The sequence below is a fragment of the Corylus avellana genome, chromosome ca10 (genome assembly GCF_901000735.1).
Source record: "Corylus avellana chromosome ca10, CavTom2PMs-1.0".
Taxonomy (NCBI): Eukaryota; Viridiplantae; Streptophyta; class Magnoliopsida; order Fagales; family Betulaceae; genus Corylus; species Corylus avellana.
Genome location: NC_081550.1, coordinates 6,187,682 through 6,193,766, shown reverse-complemented (window position 1 = coordinate 6,193,766; position 6,085 = coordinate 6,187,682).

The following is a 6,085-nucleotide window of genomic DNA, read 5'->3' as shown; positions in this document are numbered from 1 at the left end:
TTCCCTCTACAAGGGTTTAATTTACTTTGGGGCTAGTCCTACTAGATTGGTACAATACTTGATGGTTGCATATTTTGGACCGTCAATTAGATAATTAAAACATTTGAGGCAAATTTATAATTAGCAAATGTTCTCGTTTGATTTTTTTTTTTTTGGTTTTATTCTTTTGAGATTATAACTATTAACTAATATTGAAAAAATCTATAAGGTTCACAAAAGAATTGAAAAAATCTTTTTAAAACATATATTTTTTATAAAGTAAACCTTTAAAAGTTAATATTTCTTCCGATGAATCGACCTACCATTTACTATGAAGGTAGTTGAGCTAGACCTCTAGTTGAAATATGGGTTCCACATATTTGCCTATACGAAGGAAACATGGATCCTAGGAACTACATTGAAAACATGTTGGGTGGGCCCACATGATGTTACAAGAGCCCGAAACAAAATCATGTAATGGGCCTTTCCCCTCACTTTAAAGGGACTAGCCCAGAGATGGTTCAACAGTCTCTTAAGAGCATTTCCAACAGGAGTTGTAACTTAGTTTTTTAGTTAAATATAGCTATTTTGTCTATCCAGCAGTCATTGTAAAATAGCACCTGTTAGCCTTATTTTATTATTCTTTCTCTCCCATCTTTTTCTTTCTCTCATTGGTTCATCTTCTCACCGAAATACCTCAGAACCCAATCTCAGCCTCTTTTTCACACTACATTTTCTCAATTTCACCCTTCTCTCTCACTTAATCCATCAAACTGAACACTGATTTCAGTTATCTGGGTCTTCCAAAAAGAAAAGATCACTCTTCTCCAACTCCAACCCAATATTCTCCTCACTCACCCAAGTCAACTAAGCCTCCAACGCCTTCTTCTCCATCCCATAGCGATTCAACTCTGCCTCCAAGGCCTACTTGGCCTGCTCCAAGGACTCAACCTGTTGCCTACACTCAAAGGTTTCTTTGAGAAGCAGAGAGTTGAAGGACTTGAGGTTCTGGAGCTTCTCTGAAGGGTCATCCATGGGTTTGGCTTGGTGGGTTTGGCTTTGGTCTTGTGGTTGAGCGGCTTCTTCTTTGTGATCTTCAGCTTGACGGATCACTTTTTTTTTCATCATTTTTCTTTTTCTTTTTTGAGGCTGTGATGTGTTAGAAGTGTTGTGAGTGAGTGTTAGAAGTGTTATTGTCATTAGGGTTTAGGGGTAGTTTGGTCTTTGTGTCTTTAAGTTTAGTCTATATATTGTGATGTTTGTATTAGGGTTTTACAAGTTGAATGAATAAGAGGCACTAGCCTCCTTCATCCTTTTCTCCCTCTCAAACTCCCCTCCAACCAATCTTAACGTGGTATCAGAGCCTTAGGGTTGGAATCCTTTGAAATAGGGTTTTTCCGCTATATTTGTGTTATTTTGTTGAGTTTTTTTTTTTTTGGTGGGAGCACCGCCGATGTGGGCATTATGCCCACATCGGCAATACCTTCGAAGAGCTCTCTAGAGTAGTTTTTTTTTCTTGTTTCATGGTGACCAAAACACTCTTCCAGTGAGGGAAAAAAAAAAGAAGATTTTGGTTGTGTTTTGGTGTTTTGTGATGTTGGTCGGCCTGTTTTGTGGTTGTCGGCGTTGTCTGTAGGGGTTGGTGTATGGTGGCTAGAAAAGTTTCAGCGGCCATCGAGAAAAAAAGAAAAAAAAATCCGGCGGTTTGATGTTTTAGTTGTTGAAAAGTTACTGTGTGGTCACCGTTTGGTTCTGTAGCCATTGTTTTTTATATGGCCGTAGTTTTCTGTCCTCTTCGGCAAGTTCCCGCGACCTTCGGCGAGCCTCCAGTGACTGCTTCTGTTCTGTTTTTCACTATTTTTTGGTTTTACTGGTGTGGTCTGCGTGTTTCTGGCCAGTTTTGAAGCTCCGACGAAGTTTCGACGAAGCTTCGATAAAGTTTGTTTGTTTGTTTTTTTTTAGTAGATGTTTTTATGTGAATCTTGTTGGTCAATCATATGAAAAATTTGTTATTTGTTTGTTGTTGATGATTGATGTATCCGACCGGCCTTGGATTCTTCGGCGAGAACCGATCAAGTGATCGTTGCATCCGATCGGCTTTGGTGTTTTACGATGAGAACCAATCCCAAGATCGTTGTATCCAACCGGCCATTGGATTCTCCAACGAGAACCGATCAAGTGATCGTTGCATCCGACCGGCCTTAGTGTTTTTCGGTGAGAACCGATCAAATGGTTGTTCAAGTTTCCGAGGAGTTTTCGACCGGCGTTGAAGTTTTATTTAATTATCTTGTTGTTTGTATTGTGAACTCCAAGCTGTTCCAGCTTTAGGGGGGGGAGGTGTTGGTGTATGTTTTTCTAGTTGTTGTTTTTTCATTTACTTGTATCTTCCAAGTTGGATTCATATGATGTATATGCTCCAGTTTGAGGGAGAGTGTTAGAAGTGTTGTGAGTGACTGTTATAAGTGTTATTGTCATTAGGGTTTAGGGGTAGTTTGGTTACAAGTTGAATGAACAAGAGGCACTAGCCTCCTTCATCATCTTCTCCCTCTCAAACTCCCCTCCAACCAATCTTAACATGATGAAAGGAAAATCGAATTGGTTGATTTCAGGGTTATGGTGGAAATGTGAGATTTCAGGGTTGTGTGGATGAATTTTCTTCTCTTGTTGTTTTGGTTTGGGATGTTCTTGGAGTTGGATTTTTTGGTGTAAATTATTGGCGAATAATCTTTGCAATCCTAGTTATATGGTGGTGAGCAAGAGTGAGAAAGGGGAAAGGGGATTTGGGCTGGGAAATGAATCAGGGGAGGGGTTGTTGTCCGTGGTGAGGGAGAGTGAGAGAGACAAGTGAGAAAAAATAATTAAAAAATAGATTAAAAAACAATATTTAAATAAAGTAGATTGTCAAATATATAGTCTGCTGGAGTTCATTGTGAAAATGTAGTAGCTAAACTAAAAAAAAGTAGATTTTGAGCTACTAAAATAGCCATCATTGCTGGAGATGCTCTAACAAGGTTAATTGGAATATTTGCTAAACTAGGTAAAAGTTTCGTAACTCATTTCATTGGTTACCGTCAACGGCATATTTGCTCACAATGAAACATAATTAGGCCTGGGTATCGGTCTAAACGGTCCGGTTTTGGAGCTTATCGGTTATTAACTGATAATTTTCGGTTAAACGATTTATTAACCGATACTGAACCAATAAGAATTTTAACCGATAATTTTGGTTAAAACGGTACACGGTTAAACGGTTCGGTTAAACCGGTTAACCGATTTAACTGAGAGCTTTATATTGATTTATTTTGTCGGGCCGAAAATGAGTTTTTTTGACTTTTGAGAGCCCAAATACTTTTTGTTGGACTAAAATAATTTATTAAAAATAAGTTGTTTTAGGGCCCAAATACTTTTTGTTTGAACCCTAATATTTGTTTTTTGGGTTAAAAATTGAAGCTTTTTTATATTGACCCACTTCAACTTTTTTTTTTAATTATTATTATTTTTTTATATATTATAAAATACATTTTTCCAAAGCAAATGAACTAATTAACATAATGAATGCTAATTAGACTAGCAAAACTAGTTAATAAAAAATGCTTTTACCAAAGGCAAAGAAATCCCATCAAATGCCATCACTTTAAAAAAAAAATCAAACCTACCCAAACTCAAATTAAAATAAAATTCATTAGTGAATAATAAACAAAGTATTAACTAATTAAAATCACTTAGTTAATAAGTCATGGGCAATACCATTACACAAATATAAAAGCGAGGGCTGAGAGCTTGAGATTGAGAATCAGAGCTTGATTTGGTAGGAAGCCGGAAATTGGAAGTGAACTGAAATAATTCACACACAATGCACTGCCTGAGGGTCAGAGACGCCAGATAAGAAAACAACAAAAGAAAAAAAAAAAAAAAAAAAAAAAAGAAAGAAAAGAAAATTCCAGAGTTTACGGTTTACCTGTAACAGAGACTCTGAGAAATCAAGAGTTTCTGATCGTTTCCACAAAAAGAAACAGCACGGCTGCACGGCTCACGGGCGTGGAGCTGGTTTCCGAATGCGGTCTCCCGGAGATTCGCATAGGCAGTGATAGCGGCGGAGAAGCTGTAGTGGTTTCACTGGTCTGGTTTTGGGTATTGCCGTATTGGGAGTCTGGGACAAGTGGATTTGGGTGAATAGGCTGAGGCAATCGGAGATTCAGAGCAAGTGAGCAACAGCCATGCACTTATAGTGGGTTCGACTGTTCGAGTCTCGCAAGAGAGGCGAGAGAGGGGAGAGACCGAGAGAGTGAGAGACTCGGTTAGCGGCTTAGAGACTTAGAGTCTTGCGAGAGAGGCGAGTCAGGGGACTGGATTGGGGAGAGCGACGCTTAGGGTTTGACTTTGACAAAAGGAAAAATGGAATTTAACCTACAAAAACAATAAAACATTACATACATAAACGGCGTCGTTTTCAACTTGGTGAATAGTATACAGGTTATTATTGGTTAAACCGGCTAACCGATAAGGACACCTTAACCGAACCGGTTAAACTTTTTCCTTAAATTTTTCTTTTTTGGGGGAGGTAGAGAGAGTTTTGAATATTGGCGATGTGCTCTAAGGGTTTGTTGGTTTCAAAATATTGACTTCTAAAATTGCTTCTTTTTAAAAAATGCACCATATTATTGGCGGTTTTAAAATGTGATTTTTTTTTTCTTCACATTTTTAAACAATAAGGAGAAACTTCACAAAAATCCATAAAACTTTTATGCATTTTGAAAGTATTAACTCAAAGTTAAAAAATTCTCAATTAAGGGTATTAAATTTATAATTTATTTCAATTACCAATTTCGTTAGAATATTCCCTTAAATATTGTTAAAATTTCCTAAATATCCATTTTATAAAAAAATTGCAAATGTATTTTTTATTGTAAAAAAAAAAAAAACTCTTGAATCTTAACAATTTTTTATTTTATTTTATTTTTGGGAATTCTGATAAAATTTAACGGAAAATCTTAATGAAATTGAGTAATTGAAAAAAGTTGAAAGTTCGATACACTTAATTAAGAATTTTTAAATTTTAGAGAGATAACGTTAAAATGAATGGAAGTTGAGGAGGGTTTATGAAGTATACCCAAAACAATAATTTTTGGGGTAATTACCTTTTTTCCATAAACTACAATGCATTGTCATTTTGTCCACCTGAACTGATAACCCTATCAAACTACCATTTTGTGCCCAAAACCCTCATTCCGGCAATTAACCACGTTAAAAAACTTGAAATGACTCAAATACCCAAACTTTATATACAAAAATTACATATAACACCCTTATATATATAAGTACTAGTTTAAAAAAATATAAATATATTAAAATTAAAAAGTATCTTGTTCTTCTTTTTCCTCTTGTTCTTCCGTCGCTCTTAACGAAGACTTGAACGAAAATTTGTTATCTTCTACTCTGAAGTCATCTAATGAGGAAAAGATCAGAGTTCTGAGCTTTGCTAGTAGCAGCTCCTTCACGGTCAATATTATTTGGTATATGTATTCGAAGGACATTGGCTCAGAGAAACGGAGGCCATTGAATTTTGATATCGCCAAAACTCAAAGCTCTGATCTTTCCCTCATTCCCTTTCCCGGATGATACAATTTTTGTCCTTTTAAACCCTCCACCTCTGTTTCTAACAAACACGCAGACATACCCAGAAACAGAAATAATCCAAAAAATCAGAGGAGGAAAATAAAGATGACACCCAAAATCTAAACCATTCTGCACTCGATCCTCCTTCCCACCATTTCCTTAGCAATGGTGACCATAATATTACCATTTCCTTATCAAAACCCCTGGCCACCGGCCACCTCTGGGGTGGGGTGGCTGTCAATTTAAAAAAAAAATTAATTTATATATTTATATTTTTTGTTTTAATCTTTTATTTGGGAGTATTTTTGTCTTTTAATGAGATTTAACGTCTAAAAGATAATATTATGTCCAATTTAACGTGGTTGACTAACATAAATGAAGTTTTGGACACGAAATGATAGTTATCGTAGTTTGATAGGTTCAACACTGTAATTGTAGTTGATGGGAGGAGATAATTACCCCATAATTTTTACAATTTTATTTAAAAGCA